General features: G+C 41.8%; 1 pseudogene; it reads left to right on the top strand.

Moving 5' to 3' along the window:
* The first annotated feature begins 365 nt into the window (after positions 1–365).
* On the top strand, positions 366–2,485 carry LOC123409566 (annotated as a pseudogene).
* Positions 2,486–24,253: the final 21,768 nt, after the last annotated feature.

A 24,253-nucleotide genomic window follows, 5' to 3' on the forward strand; every position in this document is an offset into this window, starting at 1 on the left:
AGAAGTACTGAGTTGTTCTCCTTGGCATCGGGACCCGCATTGAATGTGACCATGTACCAAGCCTATGACATAACCAGATATGCTTTTTATACGGAGGCGAGAGACTAGGTAAAACTTGTGTACCAGAATTCAGGGGTGATAGTACATGCACAGGGCCGGCCCTGAGGGGGGCAGCAGGGGCGGCCGCCCCCGGCCCCCAAAACCCAGGGGGCCCTGCCCGTACGATGCACCACCATACACCATGGCCCAAGAAGGCAGCTAATCACGGACACGCAGCAGAAGCAGGATCCCGATGGCGATTGTGGATTAGCGCCATGCGGCCCTCGTCATTTTCTTCTTCCTAATTTTCCATCGTGATTAGCGCCATGCCTAAACAGGCCGATCCTGCATACCAAATCCGCATACCATGTCAGGCAGATGCTGTTCCTCATGCATGTAGCCCCGTCCTTGTACTCCTTTTTTGTTCCTAATCTCCGATTGTGAGTTTGCCAATCCAGAGCGCTGATTACGAGTCAGAGAGGCAAGGTTTCTTCGAGCGCTCGATGCCATTACAGACATGAACATCGTAGAGCGCCTCCCCTCAGACACAAAATTGGCCGGCGGGAATACTGACAGTAGTAGAAAAGCAACTGGATGGATTGGATCGGAATTGATCAATTAATTTAGGAACGATGGTCTACACGTCAAGGGTAACCTCTTTTCTATTATTATCTAGTTCTCTTTTTGGAATATATTTTCTTCTTATTAAATACTCTATTTAGTTTGGATTGTTCAGAAAAAAAATACTTAGTTTGTCGATCGAAGCAAGAATTGTTTTCGATATTTGAGTAATCCAACAAGATTAGTGTTGTAAAAATTGACACTATTTCATATATAATTTTGAGATGACACCAACAATAAAGTTGTAATGATTATTGACAGTTTTCCCGAGAAACCGAGTTTGCACAATTTGGTTTAATATTGGGATATCACCAAACAGGAGCTGCTATACCAGAATTTTCAGATTTTAGTTTATAATATTTTTACCAGATTTTAGTAAGTTTATATTTTGCAGGAACTAGTATATTTCTATGAAGAACCATTTTTTTTAACATAACATACGAAAGTTGTAGATAATTTCCTGTTGATCATCGCAATGTGCTTGCTTGCTTGATTTGCTAAACTTGACAAGGTTCGGAATTGATGTGAGGAAGATATAATTATTTTTTCTTATTCTGGGATGTAGCTACACTTGTATTATTTATCTCATAAAATAAACCAACTAGATTTAAGAGAGGTTTACACAAGTTCTTGATGCCAGAAGACAAGACGATGTTAATACATTGATTGATTATTATTTTAACGCTTACATTAAGAGGCCCCAGTTTCTAGACCCGTCCCGGACCCCTGAAATCTCACGACCAGCCCTGTACATGCATACACAGGTAAAGAAAAGAACAAACACTATGGGAGAATCGAGGAAATTTGGGAACTAAGGTACGCGGACGTAGGGATATTCTCCGTGTTCCGTGTTAGAATATTAATATTTCACTACTAACGGGCGAGCACCGGGTAAACGGCCACCGGTACAACATGGAGCTCCACATGGTTCACCTTAGCGCCGAGAACAAGGCTGCCGTGATTGACCTCCTCTACAAGAATGGCAGGCCCGACCATTTCCTGCACGAGGTACGTAGCTTACTGCAAATCCATGCATGTACGTGCTGTCAATATAGCAATCCCTTCGTGCATGATATTTTTGATATTTCAGAATGGACAACATATGGACTGAAATGGGGGATCAAACGCATTAAACGTGTTCATATATAGTTGATTCATAACAATGTTGAAACATCTTAAATTTATGACCAGAACGTGCATATTTTTAGTTCGGTCCTCGATTTTAACTAATCCGTTGCGTGCATCTGTGCAGCTGGAGTCTTACTTGCACAGGATGGCGGCATGAATGAGAAGGAAGTGAGGGACAGCGTGGGGGATCCTTGGGTCGCAAGGGGCGATGGCGAAGCCTATTACCGATACATGGGCTCCCTCACCACCCGGGAGTGTGACGAGGGTGTCATCTGGATTTCTCGACCGTGGTCAAGAGGATACCTATTTTGTTTATGACTTTTACCAACCACATTTTGAGCGTAAATGCTAAACTTAGGGGAAATTTGCATATGGACCTGATTTACGGACCATACAGTCATCTTCCCCATAACTCCCCCATTTTTGATGAATTATTTCAGGTAGGAATGTGGTTTTGCAGATTGCGACCGTGTCGAGTGACCAAGTGCCGCCCATGAGGTAAGTATTAATATTTCTGTTAATTAGTTTCTCCTTATTGTTTCATGGAAACAAAGTCCATATATTTGTTTGTTTTGTGCTGTGTGTATAGGGCTTTGGTATGAACGTGAGACCCCTTGAGAAGGTCAACGGGAGAGATATCATTTTTTTCTGCCCTGATGATCACCACGAACGCTATTACACAACCGCTGATCATTAATTCTCTTAAGACTTCATCCAGCCACAGGGATAGACAACATGTGTGTTAATGTAAGATAACGGTATTACCTACCATAATTTGACTACCTTATTATTGACGTAAAAAAGCTTTTTTAATCAAAACTATATATTTTGGCAGGCCCTCAGGTTTTTGGCAACGAAGAAGAAAAGCGAGGCCTGGGAAAAATTTGCAACAACCATAATTCTACGCCCAGCGGGGATGTTTGTTAATTACTCCCTCCGTTTTTAAATATAAGTCTTTGTAGAGATTTCACTAATGAACTACATACGGATGTATATAGACATACTTTAGAGTATAGATTCAATCATTTTGCTCCGTATGTAGATCCTTAGTGAAATCGTTTAAAAGACTTATATTTAGGAACGGAGGGAGTACATAATAAAGTTCAGGTCATGTACGTGTTCTTGGTGTTGTCTTCAATACCTGGATAACTTAAGTCCAATCTGTGTAGACCATCTTATTTGTGTTTTGTTTCCTCATGTTTCAATAAAAAGCGCCTCTCGTCGACTTACCTCTTCAATCATTGGACATCAGATTCAATCTAGTGTGCCATCTTATTATGTAGTTTTTCTGCAATCTTTAAGTCTAGTGTTTTGTTCTAGTTGTCCCATAGGCTGCGAGACATATGCCCACGCGTCTAAGTAGGACGAGAAGAGGGAGAGAGAGTTAAGAAGAAGAGGACAAGATTCACTAGAGCAGTGCTGGCTTGGCGACTATGATGCATGTGATTCACGAGAGCACTGCACAGCCCGTCCAATAATGACATGCATTACAACACACATGTGTATCCAAAAAGGATTGCCCCTAGACTATACAAGATGGACGTTAGTCCATGGTCCCTATTCCTTAGGCTGAGAAAATGGTACATACGTCAAGGTAGGGACAGGAAAGTAAATTCACATGATATATTGGTGACTACCTTGGCCGATTCTGCCAATGTCCCATTCATGACATTTATTCCGCGGGTTGTACTCCGATGTCAACATTCCCATTTGTGAAGTTGGTAGAAAAATGTAGGGGTTGTAGAAAAATTCGGTATATGTATTCCAAACAGTATCTGCCATGTGGAGGGTGTGCGGCTGTTTTACTACCTATTTATGCGCATGTTCATTTCATCATATCTACTCATAAGAGCATCTCTAGCAAAGTGACTTGCAAACGTGTTTTTACAGTTCGACGAAGTGGGGTTTTGCGGGATGAAATATTGCGCTGCAGAATAAACCCCGTATATGAAACCGTAAAATTTAAAGAAAAAAAATGTTCACGGGAAACAACTACTACATCATTCATCGAACATAGCATGGTTCTTGCAAAAACTACATCAGTTCTTTATCAAACTACATTAGTTCACCATACTACTACTAGGTAGGGGGGATCTGCGGGCCGTGCAGCGTACGCAAGCCAATGCTACCAAAAACGACGGGTGCGACGGCGACGACGCGACGGAGGAGCTTACTCCTCGTCGGAGGTGGAGTCGAGGTCGTGCTCATACTCCTGCTCGACCTTCAGGATGCGCAGGTCTGCCTCCTTTGACGCGCTCGCCTGCGACGCTGTGATCCCTTGCCCGAGGAAGTTGTGCTCGATCTCGAGGTCGCGGTGGTTGCGTGCGGCGTCCTCCGCCGCCTCCCTCACCGAGCGCTCCATGATGGCGCGCATGATGTGATCCTCCTGCCCCGGGAGGAGGTAATCCTTGTGGCCGATGACCCCTCCACACAGCTCGTCGGCGTCGTCCCCGAGCTTGATAGCGAGGGGCCTGAGATCCTCCGCCCTTCTCTTCATCGGAGTTATGGTCCGGGAGGAAAAGGCGCCCGCGGACAAACTCCCAGCAGCAGAAGAGCCGGAGGAGCCGATGCGTCGAGCCGCGAGCTCGTGCTCATACTCGTCAAGCTCACGGCTTCGAAAGCTGACGGCGGCCGGAGGCCATATTTCAGGCACCTTCGGGATCCCCGCTTGCGCGCGGCGTCCTAGACACGGCGGCGACGACGCTCGGAGTCATCCCCTCCATTTCCATGGCCGTCCATGGTCGGGATGGACCGCTGGTGGTTTTTTTTGTCTCGCCGGCAGCGAGAAATTAGGGTGGAGTGGGAGTTCAACCGCGGTGGAGGTTAGAGTTTGCCCCGTAAACGCGTTGTAAAACCACATATATGCCGGCGAGGGGTCTTTTTGCAGGCCGCCGTAAAACTTTTACTGGCAGGACGCGCAATACGGGGTCTGCTTTGGCCACTAAAAATGACTGAACCAGTATACTCACCGGAATTTTGTTTTTTTTTTCTATCCCCTCTTGCATGTGCTTTTTTTTTTGCTTCACCACACATGTAACTAGAAAATAAACCATACTTCCTCCGTACCTAAATATAAGTCTTTTAAGACATTTCACTAGGTGTCTACATACGAAGCAAAATGAGTGAACCTATATTCTAAAGCATGTCTATATACATCCGTATGTAGTCCATTAGTGAAACCTCTAGAAAGACTTATATTTAGGAACGGAGGGAGTACAATGGAGCTCGCCTTATGTTTGACCCCACAAGATTGGTTACCACGTAAAAAATAAAATAACAATCAATCAATCAGTGATGGGCTATTTCCTTGCATTGATTGGAATTTTCCTTTCTTATCATCAATCATACACAACAAAAAGAGTATGGCACGGGGATCATGGGCACATGTCCTACAAGTCCCGAAATGCCTACAAAGATAAAATCACAGTATATCAAGCATTGATGGGATATTTTGTTGAATTTATTAGATTTTTCCTTTCTTATCATTGATCATACAAGTAAAAATATGATCTTTGGCAAAGTACTCAAGTTTTTTTTCCATGCTCTTTGGCAAAGCACTCAAGTTTCAAGAAGTGCTAACCTGGCAATACTTAAAAACTATAGAAGTCCTATCCTTGGGATTTCTTTGTTAACTACTAAGACCATAAATTTCGTAACAATGCAAGTGCTTTATGGATCGGTGCCCCGCAAAAATATGATTGACAAAATAATGCAGGTCTGCGCCTTCCTAGACTTTCACTATCACAATTCCTAACGATAATTGCGTACACACCACTCTTGTGCAAAAAAGCTATGATGGACAATAATCCTTCTGTTCAAAAACAGCAGAGGAAAAATTCGACAGAATTTTGTCAATGTGTTTGTTGCAAATAGAATTTGGCTATGAGGAGCCACCTCTCTTGTGATCCCTCCTTAATTGTTTTTATTTCCCACTCAATAGATCACCAATATAAAATATATGGTCGCCTTGAAGCGCAACAATTATATTACAAATTGGATAATTTAAATTGTTAATTCATATAAATACACACGTATTATAGTGGATGGAGGACAAACAAAAAGATTGATTTTCCTTTTTAGTAAAATGTTGACTATGCTGTTTAAAATAATACTGCCAAAGCAGAATGATATATTGATATTCAGCACAATTGGTGTTTTGCACGTTGCAACAACTGGGAATTTAGTTAGCTGTTATCAAGACAATGCAAGTGGCGTTGCATATCTATAGAGAAGGAACCACAAATTATTTGCTTTTCATTACTTGTGGGCGAAAAAACTAGTTGGTTTGCCATGAACCTGTGTTGCTCATCCTTTGCCTTTTTGAACAGTTATCTGGGCTGAAGATTAACTTCAATAAAAGTGAGTTGTTTTGTTTTGGTGAAGCCAAAAACCAACAACATATTTATAATCAGCTGTTTGGGTGTGTGGCTGGGGACTTACCTTTTACGTACTTAGGAATTCCCATTCATCGTCGTAAACTTACAAATGCTGAGTGGAAATGCATTGAGGAACGGTTTGAAAAGAAACTTAGTAGTTGGAAAGGTAAGCTTCTTTCTTACAGAGGTAGGCTAGTGCTGGTCAATTCAGTATTAACAAGTATGCCTATGTTCCTCTTATCTTTTTTTGAGGTACCTGTGGGGGTACGAAAAAGATTGGATTTCTACCGACCACGTTTCTTCTGGCAAAGTGATGAGGTTACTACTAAGTATAGGCTAGCTAAATGGGATATTATTTGCCGCCCTAAAGATCAAGGAGGTTTAGGAATTGAAAATTTGGAGACCAAAAATAAATGTCTTCTCAACAAGTGGCTGTTTCGTTTATCGATGGAATCCCAAGGAATGTGGGTACAAATTCTGATGAATAAGTACCTTCACTCCAAAACTTTATCTCAGGTTACGGCTAGACCATTAGACTCGCCGTTCTGGAAGGGTCTGATGCGGGTAAAGAACTCATTCTTCCACAGATCGAGGTTTATCATTGGTAATGGGGAATTGACTAGATTCTGGGAAGATTCCTGGCTAGGAGATTCGCCTTTGGCTCTTCAATATCCGCGGATGTATCATATTGCCCAACGTCGACAAGTGTCCGTTGCGGCAGTATTTCGCGAGATACCCCTTAATATTCAATTCCGTAGATCTTTAGTTGGTGACAGATGGGTTTCCTTGGTGCATCTGGTTAGAAGGTTAATTGAGGTTAACCTCTCTGATAGGATTGATCGAATTTCCTGGAGATTAACACCGAACGGGTTGTTTACGGTTAAATCCATGTATTCTGATCTCATTGATTCTGTACCTATTCCAAAAATCCAACATATTTGGAAGGTCAGAATGCCTCTTAGAATTAAAGTTTTCTTGTGGTTTGTTCACAAGGGAGTTATTTTAACTAAGGATAATCTGGCCAAACGGAATTGGAAAGGTAGCCCCAGATGTAGCTTCTGCCCAAGGGTAGAGAGTATTCAGCACCTCTTTCTCGATTATCCTATGGCTAAACTTGTTTGGCACTCAATTCATATTACTTTTAACATCCCTCCTCCTGTTAACTTGGACTCGTTATTTGGAACGTGGTTACAGGGAATTGATGTTCAATTGGCCAAATCTATTCGTGTCGGTGCATGTGCTCTTCCATGGACTTCATGGAATAGCAGAAATGATTTGGTTTTTAACAGACTTCGTGATATTACTTTCTGCAAGTTATCTTCAGAACTACCGCACTGATCCGTACATGGTCGTTACTAACTCGTGTGGCAGCCAGGGAGCCTATGGTTACTGGGTGTGTCCGTTGGGAGATGGTAGCACAGGGTATCTTCAACCGGTTTGGATGGCGGCATATTAATAGGATAGGTGTTTAGTCATCTACATCTTTTAGCCACTTCAGGCCTCGGCGCGCTGATCGCCATGTATCTTTTTATTTAAACTTTTTTCCTTTCGTCAGTTTTGTACTTTGTGAAGATTCTGTTTGCTTAATATATGGCTGTATGCATCTCTCGATGCAGAGGCCGGGGCGAGACCTCCTTTTCTAAAAATGAACGTGTGTCGATGCTTTCTGCTTTATCTAATATCTAGGGTATTGACTTTTTATTTGCTGGACTAACATATACATCCTGCCAAGCAATAGATCCATTCAAATGAGTATCAGTATATTCAAAACATAGTCAATAGCTTAGCAATTTCTACTGTTGAAGTTTGTTTAAAGTGAAAGTATGCGCAAAATATTATCATCTGTCCATGTATTCTATATTATTCACAGGGATTATACTTACATTTCATTGTACCGCGTGTACACGTATGCGAACAATTCCATCTTGTGTGTATGAACAACAATTTGAGAATGATGCCACTACTTGATCCTACGGCTGCTAGCGGAGTCCTTTGTGCCATCTCTTTTGATTTCTCATATACCAAGCAAATGCCGTCATGTATGCTACTCTAGCAACCAAACTGACCATGGGGAACAAAGGCGAAACTCGTGTTCCACGGTGTCCAATTCGACCGACAGGAGCGGTTGATTTTAAATGTTATGAACATACAATTTATGTATTTATTTTGTTTTTTATTGTGTGCATTTTGATTCTATGTAGGTTCATGAGCGAGGTTAAAGGTTCTTAAACCTGGTGATTTATCACCTACATCATTTGGCACTAGTCATCCACCCGTGCGATTCGCACGGGCAAGAAAATGTTCAATCCTAATAATGTTTTTTCATTTTATTATTTTTGATTGATTTTTAAATAATAGAGTATACGATAGGTAGAATAACACTATATTATTAATATTATTACTAAATTAATACCCATGTTATTTTTATATTAAAATATTGATTATATTAATTAGCAAAATTCGAATTATTACAATTTATTGAACCACAAACACTTGAAACGTTGTCTAGTTTGTATACATTAGAAGATTCTCTTGCAATGACATTTACAACTGCAATGGATTTTTGACACATGATATCCCTTGAAAAATAGTTGACACTGGTCACGATATTTGGGTAATATTAATCAATTTTTGAACCATAAGATGGATCTGCATCGACTTAATGACAACTACTACTCTGAGTACTTCATCGCCCTCTCATCCCTGGACAATATATACTTCCAAATCTGTGTAGTGTTGCGTCAATGGAATAAACTGAATGGGCAGATGAAACTAAATGAGAGTATATACTTCCAAATTTGAGATTGTATATGCACACATCAACATGTATACTCTTACCCTAAACTAGTGTCTTCTTCATGTAATTACATTAATAATATAGAAATATTTTGTGTAGTGTTGTGAAAAAGAAGTGCATATCCTAAAATGCTAAAATGCTCTTTCCTGTGAGGAGGTCCCACAAGTAAATTCCTACGAGCAAATTGTCATGTTGGTCCCTTTATTATTTATATTCTAAAGACAAAATTGAGCAAATTATGTGTTACTGAATTTACTAATCTTCTAGTTACAAATCGGTAGCCCATTGCAATATATGGCATGTAAATATGAATGTTTGACATCAACACATACTTTTTTGTGTCACTTCATTTGAAGAACCCATTACACAATTTTATATGATTTATACCTCAAGAAAGAAGTTTTTATGATTTCTCAACATGAATGGCTACCGAGGACTCTTCCTAGAACCGTCATATATATAAAATAAAAGCTGAGAAAAATAACTTTGACTAAAATTTACTTTGACCATGATATGTAATTTGTGGAATATACATTCATAATATTTCTCATGAAGATTCATTCCCCCTCAATTATTCGTTAAATAGAATTGAGATGGCTCAAATGGGTATTTTTTTCATATGTGATGTATAAAAAGGAAATATTTTAAAGTAAAATTATCGGAAGAGGTACCAAGTGTTGTTGAAATATTAGTCTAATGACTACTACTTAGATGGATTTATGTTCCATTTGGTATTAGATTATCTATCTAAGGTCTTGTTTGTTTGTTGCGGTTTGTTACAACAATGATACTTTTAGTACATACACAATCTCTTGTTAATGTATTGGGAAGTTCTCCTTTTATAACTTTAGGAAAAAATAATGTTATACTTAATGAGAATGATTCTATGTTATATAAAAATAAATACTAGGGTACATTATAATGAATGAAAAAATGTTTTAACAATATTTTAATATATGTCAATGTGGAGTATACTATTTGAAATGAAAATAAAAGTTATAGTTACGGTCTATGTATGATTTTTCTATGCGTTCCATTTTATGTATTTTCCTAGTTATATTACAATTAAGTGATTTCACATATTAAACTAATAGATAGGGTCTTGTTGAAATTATATGATTTCACAAAATTAATAGACCGTGACCTGATTTCGTAAGGTACGATTGATTCTTTCCTTGTTATGCATTCTCTCTTTTCTTTTGTAACATGTTGCTTGAATAGTATTTAATTGTACCTGTCTTTTCTCTTATTTTTGGAAGGGAACATGTACGTCAATGTATTTTTGGATATCGGGCGTGCACAGTTTTTGTATGGTGGGCAGTTGGGACCTAGACTATTTTCCTATGTGGGGCTTGAGGACTTTTAATTTGTATGTGAACTTTTTTGCTTTATGAAGGGAGAGGACACATGTATTTTCTATTGACAGCAATTTGAACATCTGTTCTTTTTAGTTGGAATATGAACGTGGGTTTTAAGGTCTCTTTGATGCATGCGTTGGTGTAATATTTGATGTACGTGCTACTTTTTCTAGAAAAAATACGGCAAGTCTTCTAGTAGATTTTGACCATTAAATATTAAATCCAATGGCTATATTATTACAGATGATATGAATTAACATGGAGGCTTGAAAGGTGCCTCCAATTACTGAATCCTTTCCTAAATATAAGTCTTTTATATGTTTCAATAGAGGACTGCATACGATGTATATAGACGTAATTTAGAATAAAGATTCATTCATTTTCCTCTGTATGTAGTACCCTAGTGAAATATCTAAAATGACTTGTATTTAGGAATGGAGGGAGTAGTAAATAGGAGATTCCACAAACAAAAGGAATGGATCATTAATTGTTATATTAGGTATAATTTTTGTAGTTCGGAGGAAGGGTGAGGCTAATTGCGAAAAATCATTGACATGTAGTTTATTAATCAGAATCACATTAATGTCCAACATAGAAATATTTAGTTATGCAGCTTGCAGTCAAGTCTTGAAATGATAACTATGGTCAGAATAACTGGCAATGAAGAAAAGAAGAACAAAACTGCAGTTAACAACGATACAAGGCATACTCGAAAAAACATATTGGCTAAGTAGTATGGTGCCTAGTTAGTGCATTTTTCGATCTAACAATGAGAAATCCAGCTTGTAGCCAGGCTCAATGATAACTATGGACCCCAAAATGGAAAGCGGTGCTTCTACTTTTCTGAAAGATGTTGATAGTTATATAGATAAAATCTGTCAATCAAATAAGAAATATATATTGTTCTGTTCATACAAAAATATGTTACCCTTAAACATGAAGAACCTATGGTTGTGCATGTCCATGTAACTATATTATTTTTGACAGATAATAATACATGTATATATTGAATGTTTCCTTTTCTATTGCTAATTAGGTTATCAAATGGTCATGGATAGAAGGGAAACCATGGAAAGAAGGCAACCACGATTTAGGTTAATCGATCCGTTTGCTATCCATTAGTCATGCGAGTACAAACCTGAAAGGTGGAAGCTCTAACTCAGCTTCTGGTCAGGTGGTCACCATTTTCTCAAATTCTAATGACGATCACATAAGCATCATAAAACAGAACTCCTAGTACTAAACTCTCTTGGCTAGCATCGGAACAAATAAGCATAAGAATGTGGTTTTGCAGGTTGCCATTGTGTCCAGTCACTAGCTGAAGCTTGTCAAGGATGCCGTCCATGACGTAATTATTAAGATCTCCGTTAATTAGTTTCTCCATATTTTTTCATGGAAGAAAAGTGCATATATTTGTTTGTTTTGTGTTGTGTGTATAGGGCTTTGATATAAATGTGAGACCCCTTCAGAAGGTGAACGACAGAGATATCAGTTTTTCTACCCAAATCACCGTGAACGCTATTACGGAGCCGCTGATCATTAATTAGCTTAAGAATTCAGCCGGTCACCGGGATACACAACATGCGTGTTTTTTTTCGAAAAGGAGGCATCGCCCCGGCCTCTGCATCGAGTGATGCATGCAGCCCTTTATTAAGAAGCGTAATAATCCAAAGCAAGTACAAAGTGTAACGGTAATCCGTAAGCAGAAATTACAAGGCGATCAACGCCCAATAGAAAAGATAGAAATAGGTGAAGTTGGCTAACTCCCTATTCTATCAGCATGTCGCCATCCATATCGGCTGAAGATAGCCTGAGCTACCATCTCCTATCGGGCACACCCAGTAACCAAAGGCTCCCTGGTTTCCACAGGAGTGAGTAAGGACCACATGCGGATCGAGGCGGTAGTCCTGAAGATGACCTGCAAAAAATTAATACAATGTTGTCTGTTAAAAACTAGGTCATTCCTACAGTTCCAAATAGCCCACAAAAGTGCGGATGTTCCAACTCGAATTAGTTTGGCTAACCGAACATTAACCCCGTCCAGCCATGTCTCAAATAATATGTTAATGCTGGTAGGCGGGGTGATGTTAAAGGCAATATGGATTGAGCGCCATAAAAGTTTAGCCATAGGGCATTCCAGAAAGAGGTGCTTAATTGTTTCAGACGACTGACAGAAGCTACACCTTCGATTTCCCTTCCACTTTCGCTTGGCTAAGTTGTCCTTAGTTAAAACAACACCTTTGTGAACAAACCACAAAAAGATTTTTAACTTAAGTGGCACTTTAACGTTCCAAATATGCGAAGATTTTGGAATAGGTGTATTGTCAATAATATGGTCATACATTGATTTTACTGAGAATGTACCATTGGAGGTCAGTCTCGATCAGGAACATCAGTAAGACTAACATCCATTAGCCTTCTGACTAAATGTAACCATCTACCCCATCTATTGCCAACTAAGGATCTGCGAAACTGGATGTTAAGGGGAGTCTCACGTAACACTACCGTAACAGACGTGTGTCTGTGCTGGGCAATATTATACAGCTGCGGGTATTGTATAGCTAGTGGCACATCCCCTAGCCAAGTATCCTCCCAGAATCTAGTAGATTCACCATTACCTATGATGAATTTAGTCCTATTAAAAAAAAGCCGTTTTAGTCCTCATAAGACCTTTCCAAAAAGGTGAATCTCCCGGTCTCAAAGTGACCTGAGCTAAGGTTTTTTGCTGCAAGTACTTGTTCGTCAGAATTTGTACCCACATACCTTCTGATTCGACAGAGAGCCTGAAAAGCCACTTGCTTAGCAGGCACCTGTTCTTAACCTCTAAATTTTCAATCCCCAACCCTCCCTGATCCTTTGGCCTACAAATAATATCCCATCTAGCCAGCCTGTACTTGGTCTTGATCTCATCGCTCTGCCAGAAAAATCGTGACCGGTAAAAGTCCAACCTTTTTCGCACCCCTACCGGTACTTCAAAAAAGGATAGGAGGAACATTGGCATGCTTGTCAACACCGAGTTAACTAAAACCAATCGTCCTCCATAAGATAGTAGCTTGCCTTTCCAGCAGCTCAATTTTTTCTCAAACCGATCCTCTATGCACTTCCACTCCTTAATAGTTAATTTTCGGTGGTGAATAGGGATCCCTAAGTACGTAAACGGCAATGTACCACCTTCACAACCAAAGAGTTGATTATATGAGAGCTGTTCTGCTTTGGCGTCCCCAAAACAGAAGAGCTCACTTTTGTGGAAGTTAATCTTCAGCCCAGATAGCTGTTCGAATAAGCATAAAATTAGCTTCATATTTCTGGCTTTTTTGAGATCGTGTTCCATGAAAAGGATTGTGTCATCCACATATTGTAGGATGGAGACCCCCCATCTACCAGGTGAGGCACTAATCCCCGTACTAACCCTGTGTTAGTAGCCCTCCTGATCATTAGCGCTAACATATCTGCTACGATGTTGAATAAGATAGGTGACATAGGATCTCCTTGCCTAAGTCCCTTGAGTGTCTGAAAGAAATGACCGACATCATCATTAACTTTAATACTGACACTACCCTTTTGTATAAAACAATCGATATGTTTTCGCCAAATCTTGCCAAACCCCTTCATACGGAGAGTTTGTTGCAAGAAAGACCATTTGACCTTATCATAAGCCTTTTCGAAGGCTACCTTAAAAAGTACTCCGTCAAGCTTCTTGGAGTGCAATTCGTGCAGGGTTTCATGCAACACGACTACTCCTTCAAGAATGTTCCGACCAGGCATAAAGGCTGTCTGCGAAGATTGCACCACAGAATGTGCCATCTTGGTTAGCCTATCCGTTCCCACCTTTGTGAAGATTTTGAAGCTAACATTGAGCATACATATGGGGCGAAATTGTTCAATACGCGAAGCACCCTCTTTCTTTGGTAGCAACGTAATCGTATCAAAATTAAGATGAAAGAGTTGTAGGTGCCCAGAAAACAGATCGTGAAACATAGACAAGAGATCATCCTTAATGATATGCCAACATCTCTTATAGAACTCAGCTGGGAACCCATCTGGCCCCGGTGCTTTACCATTCTTCATACCCTAAATCGCTAGTAACATCTCATTCTCTAGGAATGGTTCGGAAAGACTCTCGTTGTCGGACTGTCCGACTTGAGGAATATCCACAATCTGATGCTCGTCCATAGACACAAAACTATGAGCCGGAGCACCAAACAACCGCTTATAGTAATTTGTGGTGTACAATTTTAGATTCTCATGACCTACTATTGTACCCTCATCTTGTTCTAGTTGTATTATCCTCTTTTTCCGATGCTTGCCATTGGCAATCAAGTGGAAATTTTTTGTGTTGTCATCCCCATGGACAATAGCCTTAACTTTAGCTCTAAGAGCCCATTTCATTTCCTCTTCTCGAAGAAGGATCCGAACTCTTTGTTCAGCATCATACTTCAAAGCCCTCTCGTGTTCATCTAGCAAGCGAGTTTCTGCCTGACGATCTAGAGTGTCTATGAATTGGAGCAGTCTATCTTGCTCGTCTTTATAAACCCCAGATATATTCTTAGCCCAACCTCTCAAGAATTGTCTAAGATGTCGAATTTTGCTTTGCCATCTATCAACACTAGACTTCCCTTCCCCCACATCCTTGTTCCATTCCCTAGCAATCAAGTCCAGAAACCCCTCACGTGTGAACCAACTGGATTCAAAAGAGAAAGCATCTTTTTTCCCTTTGTGAGTGGCCTGACCCGAATCTAGTAGGAGTGGGGTATGGTCAGATATAGCCCTTTGAAGTGCACAAACCGTGACTAGCGGGAATTTTTGTTCCCAGTCAACACTAGTAAGTACCCTGTCCAATTTTTCGAATGTTTGATTATGTAGAGAGTTAGCCCAAGTATATTTCCTCCCTGAGAGATCAATCTCCTGTAGGTTTAGGCTCTCTATAATTGTGTTGAACATAAAGGGCTCTCTATAATTGTGTTGAACATGTGTGTTAATGTAAGATAACATCATTACCTACCTTAGTTTGACTACCTCATTGTTGACGTAAAATTGTTGTTTCTAATGAAAACTATATATTTTGCCATGCCCTTAGTTGTTAGCAACAATTAAGAAAAGCGATGCCCGGGAAAAATTTGCAACCATGATGACTCTGCACCAAGAGGCGATGTTTCCTAATTCCATAACAAAGTTGAAGTCACGGGCGTGTTATTGGTGTTGTCATCAGTACCAGGATAACTTGAGTCCAATCTTTGTAGACCATCATATTTGTGTTTTTTTATGTATCAATAAAAAGTGCCTCCCGTCGACGTAGCTCTTGAATCATTGGACATCAGATTTAACCTAGTGTGCCAACTTATTACGTAGTTTTGTTGTCATCTTTAAGTCCAGTGTTTTGTTCTAGTTATCGCATAGCTAGGCTGCGAGACATGCCCACGCATCAGATTAGGACCCGGATATTCTCGTGGTGACATACGACGGAGAGAGAGGACAAGATTCACTCCAATATCGCCATGCATTACCAGGCACATATGTGTCACAAAAGGATCGCCCGTAGGCTGTACTTAGATGGATGCTTTTGTATCGTCCCTATCCCATAGGCTGAGAGATTTTTATGGGCGTAAAGGAATGGTCCGAAATCTAGATTCACATGATATATTGGTGCTAACCTTGGCCAATTCTGCCATTGTCCCATACATGAGATTTATTCCGTGTGTTTTACTACCTACTTATGTCAATGCCGATTTCATCATAACTGGTAAATGCATACGTGCAATCCATGTTAATGTTATCAAGGAAATTAATTACATGTTGATATTGAGTAGGATATCAATTATGCGTTAATTCTGTGATTATCATAGACATTGATATTTGGCATGATACTAGTAAAGATCGCGCGATTTGCTTCGCCGGTTTCTCCGGGGCGTTTGAATATCACACAATGGCATGTGCATCAAGATCATAAAGGGAAAACACCCTATTCCTTAAAAATGCTAAAGGATAAATTATCGGGCATGAAATTGGAATGCAATGATGCTAATAATCGATCTCTAGTTTGTATGAAATAAATATAAAAGTGCATTATCATCATCATCGTCATCATCATCAAGAGGGCCACTTTGACATTTTCTTGATCCCAAAACGTTGTGCATCACAAAATAAGACACATCAGGCTTGCTGCTCTACTGTTTCCGACCTGAATAAAACAACACGAACAAGCATGACAACTTTGAAAGAAAGAAAAAAGGATCATATCTATAGAAGTTGTACCCATAGAGCAATGGAAGCGAAACATGATGTGTATTTTAGAAGACTGATGTGGGTGTGTGCATCGATATATCTCTAGACCTGATTGATGAAAAGAAAAATTAAGAAATTATCATCTTGTTCAATACTCGTAGAAATGCCCAGTCCCATCGATTATACCTCACAATAACCCCTTCCAATATAACACACAAAATTCAAGAGTAATACATGACAAAAACACTTGTCATGCATCAGCTCAAGAGTACCAAACTGTAAATATATGGGAATGATTCCTAGTCTTCTAGACATGAACCACAATCAAGAATATGGTCTACCAAATTACATGCTAATTGTGTAGTTTGACTTAGGTACGACACGGAACAATCAAACAAGAGCAGCAATGCAGAACAACAAAAAGAAGAAACCAACACACAATTTCTTCAAACTTTAGTAGATTCTGAATTCCTCTATCCTAATTTCTCCATTAGCACAATTCATGTGCTCTTAAACAGTCAAAATTATACAACAATATATGTTAACTCCAATAGGAGAGTCGATGCATAAATAACTTACTACTAGAATCCAAATAAGTTAAAATCGGAGAGATCTAAATCTCAGGCAGGTATTATTTATCTCTGTATAGAGATTAGAACACTTGAAGGAATTTTTAATTTGATGGATAAGTATTACCATTAAATTTGAAATATGGTGACTGAGAACAATTGTTGCATCAACATAGATGTCGTGTACCAAATATGAACCAAAATAGCTAAATCCGCATTCAGAATCGGACCAATAGGCGAGGAAAAGGAACCAGGAGTGCCGCTGAGCTGATTTTGTTGCTTGGAGAGCCAAGCCGCTATTCTGCCAATCCGATGTAACTTCGCGTGTCTCCTGCAGTTAGCGAGCAGAGGAATGCCTTCAATGCCCCAACACATAGAATCCCTAAACACAACTCCAGAACATGATAGAAATCAACAGAAAAAGGCACCATAAGCACCTGCACGGAGAGGGGAGAGCAACAGGAAAGCTCAGCAGTCTAACGCACCACTCAGACGAAGCACGAAGGGCTACACTAAAGAGCCAGATGGATTAGCGGCAGAACCTGTATGAAATCGCAGCCGAGCCAGGATGAAAAAGCGGCAAAGCACCCAAATTTCCTATTCTCGAGAAGCCTCTCATCAAACAGAAAGAACACAAGATTAAGTTTTTGTCCTAAAAAGGAGGTCGAAACCACCAGCCTCTGCATCAAAGAATGTGTGAAACACAAGGTTAAGTGATGGGAAAGAAATTTCCTAATTAAATGTTCCAAAGCATGATTTCTGACAAACAACATGCTCAACAATTAATTAAAACCACCACAATCAAGAATGTTTTGTAGGAGTCGCTAGGATGTTCTCATCGACTCTCCAGTAGTGTCGTGCTCCTCGGCCCTCGACACCGCCTACCGACCCTCGCATGGTAGAGCTTGTCAGAGACAACATATTTGTAGAAGTTAATCATGTTGTTTCTTTAGGATTAGGAAATAAAGCCAAACCGAGTCCTAGTAGTATTAGGATTCCTAGTCCTAGTCTATTTTCATAGTCCCTTGTGGACGTGTATAAAAGACACCCTAGGGGTGTTGATTGTAACACCAGAAAAACGAAAAGCAATACAAAGCAAAGGCTCGACACGGGCCTTTAGCCATCAAATCCATCGATCAGTTTTATTCGTGTCGCTAGTTACGCAAGTTCCGTCAAGTAGCCGGCCGAAGCAAGAATCGCGTAGGCACGCCTGTACAGCTGCACACGCACGTTCAAAAGCCAACAATTAGTATCTAGAGCCTCGACGATCTACGATCTACGATGACGGACAGCAACGTTGAGTCGGTCAAGTCTGGCAAGGGCGGTGCCAAGGCGAACAAGATCGGCGACAAGGTGAAGAAGGGCGTCAAGTCAGCAACCAGTGGTGGAGGAACGAGCGGCGGCAACGTCCAGGCGCATCACAACATCCCCATCCAGCACCCGATGCTCACCGACGCCAACTACAGCGTGTGGGCGGTGAAGATGAAAATTATTCTCCGAACCCTTCGAGTGTGGCAGGCAATCACGGACGACGACGTCGATGACGAGTCCGATGAAGGTGCCATGGCCGCCATAGCCCAGTCCGTGCCGGATTCCATGCTAATGACAATGGCGGAGTTCGAGACGGCAAGAGAGGCGTGGAACGCACTCAAGGAGATGAGGATCAGAGAAGATCGCGTCACCAAGGCTCGGGCACAAGTGCTGAAGCGCCAATTTCACAAGTTGTAGATGGAGGAAACTGAATCGGTGAACGACTATGCCATGCGTCTTACTACTTTGGTGGGAGAGATCCGCGCGCTTGGTGCAAAGCTCGATGAGACCGAGATTGTGGAGAAATTTTTCAGTTCGGTGACTGATAAATTCACGTACATCATCGGCACGCTCGAGCAGCTTTACGACATCGACGACATGACCATAACAGAGGCAATCGGACGCTTGCGGACATGGGAAGAGAATCCTCTTGGCTGTCGGAAAGGCAAAGGAGGAGGTAGCAACCAACTCATGTACTCGCGCGCAGATTGGGAGGCCCCAAGTAGCAAAGGAAGGCGTGATGGTGGCGAAGGCTCAAGCAACGTGAAGCGCGACGGACAAACCGAAAAAGGCAAAGGAAAAGGCAAGCCACAAGGTCGTGGTAAGGCGGACCAATCTAAAGGGCGGAAGCCACGGAACTTGGATTTATCCGAGGTTAAGTGCTATAACTGCAACGAGATGGGTCACTTTGCACAGGATTGTCCGAAGCCTAACAAGCGGGAGATCAAGGCAAATTTGGCAAAGCAGGAAGACGAAGGTCCAGGTCTTGTGATGGCCGAAGTTTGTGATCTTGCTGAAACGGTGGTTGTGAAACCAACCCGGAAGGTGCTACTTCATGAGAAAAATGTGACACCTAAGTTATCCGGGGATCACAATGTGTCGTGGTATCTCAACACGGGTGCCAGTAACCACATGACGGGATGAAAGGAGAAATTTCTCGAGCTGGAATATGATGTTGAAGGCTCGGTCAAGTTCGGTGATGGTTCAGCGGTGGAGATTTGCTGGGAAGGATCTATCCTATTCGAGGGTCTCACAGGCGAACATCGCATACTCACCGGAGTGTACTACATCCCACGGCTTCGCAACAACATTATCTCTATTGAGAAGCTTGACGAGAATGGATGCAAGGTGAATATCGAGAACGGAGTGATGACGATCTTCGACAACCTCCGAAACGTGCTAGCTCGTGTTAATCGCACACGGAATAGGCTCTATATCCTCAACCTTGATCAATCTCAACCGGAGTGTTGGCTCGCCAAGAGTGATGATGTTTCGTGGTTATGGCATGCTAGATTTGGACACGTTAACTTCTACGCCTTGAAGAAGATGTCAAAGATGGAGATGGTATCCGGGATGCCATTTATCGACCATGTTGATCGAGTATGTGACGGGTGCTTGGTTGGAAAACAGCACCGCAGGCCGTTCCCTGCTCAGTCTACCTATCGTGCAAGTGATGCACTCGAGCTGCTCCATGGTGATCTATGTGGCCCTATCACCCCAGCAACTCACGCGGGAAAGAAGTATTTCTTCCTCGTGGTAGACGACTACTCGAGATATATGTGGGTCGTTCTCCTACGAGCTAAAGATGAGGCGTTTGAAGCGTTCAAGAAGCTGAAGGCTGCAACGGAGATGGAACACAAGTTGAAGGTTCGCGCTGTACGGAGAGATTGCGGCGGAGAACTTACGTCGAACGAATTCAATGATTACTGCAAGAAGATTGGCATAAAAAGGTTCCTCACAGCACCTTACACGCCGCAGCAGAACGGGGTCGTTGAAAGGCGCAATCGAACCGTCGTTGACATGGCAAGGAGTTTACTCAAGAGCAAGAACCTGCCGGGAACTTTCTGGGGAGAAGCTGTTTCGACGGCGGTCTATCTTCTCAACCGGGCTCCAACGAAGGCGGTGATCGACAAGACTCCGTATGAAGAAATTTACGGACGTAAGCTGAATGTGTCTCATCTACGGACATTTGGGTGCGTGGCACATGTGAAGACGACGGAGCCGCACCTCTCAAAGCTTGTCGATCGTAGCACCAAGATGGTGTTCATCGGATACGAGAGGAGTTCCGGCACCAAGGCATACCGCTTCTATGATCCACAAACCAAGCGTCTACGGATTTCACGCGACGTCGTGTTTGAAGAAAACAAAGCGTGGAATTGGAGTGCAGCAGCCGACGGTGCTCCAAACGGTAACATATTCACGGTTGAATTTCCAACTGATGATGATGCAGGGGAGGATGTCCAAGTGGTTGATAAGACGCCCAACCAAGGTGACCACAATGGTAGTGATCATCATGGTGCCGACACCGACGACGACATGCATAGGTCGCAAGGAGATAGCGACAACGAAGCGCACGGCACGGGTGGAGATCTCGACGACAACATCGACAATGAGGCGCATAGTGACGATGCCAATCAAGATGATGATCATGATCACGACGACTACGCCGACGACGCGGATGTTGATGACACGCCCGAGACTCAGCCATCTTCCTCAAGTGCATCAACATCGACACAATTTGTGTCACCTCCTTCGCAAGCCACAACGGATTCCTCAGGGCCTCATCGCTACAAGACCCTCAAGAAAGTCTACAAGTACACAAAGCCAGTTACGCTCGAATACTCCGGACTATGTCTTTTCGGAGTTGAGGAGCCGGCGAACTTCGTAGAGGCGAGCAAAAGTCCTAGCTGGACGCACACCATGAATGAGGAGATGAAGGCGATCGAGAGCAATGGCAAATGGACTTTGGTAACCCGACCTCCAAACCAAAAGACGATAGGTTTGAAGTGGGTTTACAAGTTAAAGAAGGACACGGAGGGTGCCATTGTGAAGTACAAGGCAAGACTCGTTGCAAAGGGCTACGTACAACGTCAAGGAGTTGACTATGATGAGGTGTTTGCACCGGTTGCTCGAATCGAGACGGTGAACGTGCTCCTAGCTTTGGCAGCACAAGAGGATTGAAAGGTTCATCATATGGATGTTAAATTCGCTTTCCTCAACGACGATCTCACAGAAGAAGTGTACGTGGAACAACCCCTCGGCTACGAGAAGAAAGGTGAAGAAGGGAAAGTTTACAAGCTCAAGAAGGCACTTTACGGGTTGAAGCAAGCGCCAAGAGCTTGGAACTCAAAGTCAGACCGGAGTTTGGTCTCGCTCGGGTTCAAGAGATGTCCCCTCGAGCACGCAGTCTATACAAAGAACTTCAAAGGCTCAAACCTGCTAGTTGGAGTTTATGTCGACGATCTGATTGTCACCGAAGATAGCGTACAAGAAATTGAACGTTTCAAGGCGCAAATGAAGAACAGGTTTAGCATGAGCGATCTGGGATTACTCAGCTATTACTTGGGCATCGAAGTGAAGCAAAGCTCCGGAGAGATTTCCCTATGTCAATCGGCTTATGCGGTCAAGTTATTGGAAAAGTGTGGCATGTCAGATTGCTACGAGACACAAGTTCCAATGGACCAACGTCACAAGTTGAGCAAGCGTAGCTCAAATTCACCGGTGGACACCACAATGTATCGAAGCAATGTGGGCAGCCTAAGATATTTGGTGCATACCGACCTGACTTGGCTTATTCAGTCGGGATCATGAGTCGTTTCATGGAGAATCCGACAACCGAGCACATGAGCGCGGTCAATCAAATCTTGCGCTATGTGAAAGGCACCATTAATCTTGGTTGTACGTACAGAAAGGGAAAGAAAGGATTGATCATTCGTGGATATTCAGATAGTGACATGGCAGGTGACGTTGATGACCGAAAGAGCACAACGGGCATGGTTTTCTACCTTGGCCCGAATCCGATTGGCTGGAATTCTCAGAAGCAAAAGGTGGTGGCACTGTCTTCATGCGAGGCAGAATACATAGCGGCAAGCACGGCGGCTTGTCAAGCTGTGTGGCTGAGAAGACTCCTAGCTATTCTTGCAAAGCGGGAGGTGCAAAAGGTGTCACTGAAGATCGATAACCAAGCTGCAATTTCGTTGTGCAAAAATCCGGTTCATCACGAAAGGAGCAAGCACATAGATACCCGGTTCCACCATATCCGGGAGTGCATTGAAGAAGGGTTGATCGAGGTTCAACATGTGAACACGAAAGACCAACTTGCCGATATTTTCACCAAGTCCCTCGGTCGACAGAAGTTCATCGAGATGAGGAGGAAAGTCGGAGTGGAAGAAGTGAAGTCAAGCAACAAGATTAAGGAGGTGAATGTAGAAGTTAATCATGTTGTTTCTTTAGGATTAGGAAAAAAAGCCAAACCGAGTCCTAGTAGTATTAGGATTCCTAGTCCAAGTCTATTCCCATAGTCCCTTGTGAACGTGTATAAAAGACACCCTAGGGGTGTTGATTGTAACACCAGAAAAACGAAAAGCAATACAAAGCAAAGGCTCGACATGGGTCTTTAGCCATCAAATCCATCGATCAGTTTTATTCGTGTCGCTAATTACGCAAGTTCCTCAAGTAGCCGGCCGAAGCAAGAATCGTGTAGACACGCATGTACAGCTGCATACGCACGTTCAAAAACCAACAATATTGTGCTGAATCTGGTGGAGAAGGAGCATGTGGAGGGCGGGCTAGAGATTCCAGATTTCAAAAAGCGGTCGTGACACGGGAGTGCACGAGAGGGAGACCTTGAGTTCCTGTAGGAGCAAAGCACAATGGCTGCATGGGTGGAAATCAGAGGAGGAAAACTACGAAAATAGAAAATAAATCATTTTGACCTTGATAGTCTAGTTTTAACTTTCATATTTTAACAATGTAAACACAATTCTGATATTTCATTTTAGGAATTTAATGATTATGCTTTTAAAGTACAATATGTTTGAATTTAATCATCAGGTAAACAACTTCATACACAAGTAATTATTAAGAACTGACGGTGATGGTGCAAATCATAACACATCGTTATGAGAGCCAATCGTGTGCCTATGTTACACAAGATGCACCGAGCAGAAATGTGTGCGACGTGTCCGATCATTGCACTCGATTAGATTCCATGAACCATATGCTGAAATTTACACACCATTTGTTTTGCTGATTTGTGTGTGATAATGCCAGTAATCACGCATGCATTGTCCAACGCTACCGTGTGTAATGTATCTTATACGGTTCCGCAAAGTGAATGTGCGCGATGGGTCAGGGATCACATATTATAGTGAAAGCAGTCAGTTTCGCTCCTTGTTTGGTACCTAAAACAGTTCAAGTGACGCGTGTGACGTGTCCTAGTTTTCTACCGAATGTGATTCCTGCTGTCCACATCAAGCCTAGTGACACATGGACCATATACGGCACGCGGCAGCTTTCTGAGCATATGTTACACATGCTCTAACATGTTTATTAGGTTTATTTGTTTTTAAGATAAACTCCAAATTTTAGGTACATATCTTTTCATAACCACTTGACAATTGCAACCCTCCCTGAATCAGAAGGATTGTGTAGGTAAGTTATCGAGTAACCACGATTGTACTGTAATTTAAGAAAAGTTAAAATTCGAAGGATAGTTGATCTTCTAATCAACGTTGTAAGCACGAGTATTTCAGTACCATATTCTTCTCAATTTAGAAGCATAGAAAACTAGACCGAACAAAAAGGAACCGAGAGACTATACATTTACTGGTA

This window comes from Hordeum vulgare, chromosome 7H (genome assembly GCF_904849725.1).
Source record: "Hordeum vulgare subsp. vulgare chromosome 7H, MorexV3_pseudomolecules_assembly, whole genome shotgun sequence".
NCBI lineage: Eukaryota > Viridiplantae > Streptophyta > Magnoliopsida > Poales > Poaceae > Hordeum > Hordeum vulgare.